Consider the following 3057-nt stretch of genomic DNA (forward strand, 5'->3'; position numbering starts at 1 on the left):
TCCTCAGCTATCTGTGGTTTTGTTTTGTTTTGTTTTGTTTTGTTTTGTTTTGTTTTGAGACAAGGCTCCAGGTACCCAAGCTGACCTCAAACTTGATATGTGGCTGAGAAGAGCCTTGAACTTCTGATTTTCCTTCTCGGCTCTCCTAAATGATGAGATTACAGGCCTCTGCTGCTGCACTGTTTGTGCTGAAGTTTGAAGCCCAGGGCTTCCTGCATGCTAGGCAAGCATTCTATCAACTATATCCCAAGGCTCAGAAGTTTGGGGATATCCTAGGCTACATGTGACTGAGTCAAAACATCAAATGTTTTAAAATGGCCCATACATTGCACAGAGTTGTGCTCAGCAGTAGTGTTCACGCCAGCAGGAAGAGTGTGGTCCAACTGGATTGAGCATGAGCAGTTAGATCACGAAGCCTAAATGTGGAGTGGTTGCAATGGAGAACCACGACACTCTAGGCAGGTAAAATGGGGCAACAAAGACAAGAAAGTTTTACAACCTGCAGTTTTGAGAATGCAAAACTGGCCTCCTCATCAGTCTTCCTGGAACAACAAATGGGAGAAGGGGAGAAGCTGGAAATGGAATGGGTGACTGAAGTGCTCTGTGTGCTGGTTTGAGTAGGCTTGGCCCCCAGAGACTCGGGTGTGGCCCACGGGGAGTGGCACTATTAGCAGGTGTGTCAGTGTGGGAGTGGGTTTGGAGGGCTCCTAGTGCTCAGGCTCAGCCCAGGGAGAAGGAGACAGTCTCTCCTGGTTGCCTTCTGATCAAGACTCTACTTTTCCAGCAGAGGTCGGCCTGCACACTGACATGTTTCCTACTATGCCGATAATGAACTGGACCTCTGAAACTCCAAGCCAGCCCCCATTAAATGTTGTCCCAAGAGTTGCCTTGGTCGTGGTGTCTCTTCACAGCAATGGGAACCCAAACTAAGATACTCTGTATCTCTGATTGTAGAGAGATTGACCAGCTATTCATATTTGTCAAACCCCATAGAACACTTTAGTAAAACTGAGTGAATCAGGGCCAGTGAGAGGGCTCAATGGATAGACACTTGCCACTAAACCTGATGACCCAAGTTCAGTTCCCAGGACCCACATGACAGAAAGAGGGAAACAACTTCCGCAAGCTGTTCTCTGATGTCTGCACAAGTTTTGTGGCACATGTATGCACCCCCTACACATACACACACACACACATAATATATATATATAATATATATATATTATATGGTATATATATATGCCTTAGTTAGGGTTTTACTGCTGTGAACAGACACCATGACCAAGACAACTCTTATAAGGACAACATTTAATTGGGGCTGGCTTACAGGTTCAGAGGTTCAGTCCATTATCATCAAGGTGGGAACATGGCAGCATCCAGGCAGGCAAGGTTCAGGCAGAGCTGAGAGTTCTCCATCTTCACCTGAAGGCTGCTAGCTGAGTACTAGCTTCTAGGCAGCTAGGATGAGGGTCTTTAAAGCCTACACCCACAGTGACACACCTACTCCAACAGGGCCACACCTTCTAATAGTGCCACTCCCTGGGCCAAGCATATACAAACAATCACAATGTGTGTGTAATTTTAAATTTTTAAGTGAATTGTTCATAAATTATACTTCAATGTGCTTGAATTTCAAAATATAGAGGAAGACTTTAAGCTCCAGGAAGCTGACACCATACTTGTTTTTCTTTATAATTAAGCCTCCAGCACTGTGTACAGTATCAGCCACCTAGAATGAGACTCTTGCCTCTCTGGGATGTGTTTCATCCTAGTCTATGACAATTTTGTTGCACTGAGAAACTCCCTCCATAATCACTGAGAGTAACAACAACACAGTGCTGATTGGGAAGAGGACTGCTGTGTTGCTCCTTACCCTCTTTGGGAATGGGAAAGAGAAACCTGGCTTTCTGTGGCTCTGGTTAACAGGTGCATCAGTTCGTTTCCAAAATACCTGAGACTGTTAATGGATCAGCAAAAGGTTCATTTTGGCTCATAATTCTGTCACTTACAGACTGTAATTAAGTAGCCTCTGCTTTGGGTTCCTGACAAACTGTGCCCTGAGAAGGCCACACATCATGGCCAGAATGTGGTAGAGGAATAGTACTATACCATGGGCAGGGAATCAAAGAGAGGGAAGAGGAGGCAGGAGCCTGTAACCTTCTTCTTCAAGCACAGCCCCTCCCCCATCACTAAGTACCTTTCCTTAAGCTCTACCATCTTTGGCAGTGTCACCCTTGGGACCAAGCCTTCAGCATAGGCTTTCAGGGACATTCAACGTTTGAGGCTTAATGGTGATTTTCTTCCCAGTTCCCTATAAGGAGTACAGATGAGCAGCCAGAATGTACAGAAATGGCATTTATTAGCCACATGGGGTGGACTGCTGTGTTTCATATTCCAATATGTCCTTTCCATGGGATGGGGTAAGAAAAGCAGTAGGCTGTGGTCTGCAGACTTACATCATGGTATCTCCTCAGTGTGATGTCATTCATGAGAGGTATCTCGAAAGGGCCAGCGGCCCAACAGATGCCCTGCAAAGACTCTGTACACTTACTTGGGCATTGAGCGACAGCAGGCCTCAGAGGACATTAGGGGCACAGAGACAGCAGAGATACATGGTGGCCCTGACAGAGCAGCTGGAGCAGATCCTGGAGGTGTGGCTGATGACCCATCCAGAGGGTGGAACTGTCTGTCACCCTGGGCTGCAACGGTTAGTTAATGTTGATGTGGAGGTATTTCCAAGGACCTGGGCAGAGTGGGGAATGACGGAGCAATGGCTGAAGCTCAACCTTGGTGACCCTTTCCTAGAAGCACCTAGTAGATAATATGAAGTCAAAGCAGAGAGGGAAGGTTGGCAGCCACCCACAGCTGACAAGGACATAGGCGAGGTTGCCACGGCAGTCTGCTGTGTGCTAGAGGGTGGAAACATTCACACACTGAGAACACAGTTTGTTGTTGTTTTCAAAATCCAAAAGAAAGGAATAGGAAATTCTCTACCCACTAAGCCCAGTTTGATTCCATTGCCTGATTACTTTGATGATAGACCGGGGTGCAGCTCCA

This window comes from Mus caroli, chromosome 16, assembly GCF_900094665.2.
Source record: "Mus caroli chromosome 16, CAROLI_EIJ_v1.1, whole genome shotgun sequence".
Taxonomy (NCBI): Eukaryota; Metazoa; Chordata; class Mammalia; order Rodentia; family Muridae; genus Mus; species Mus caroli.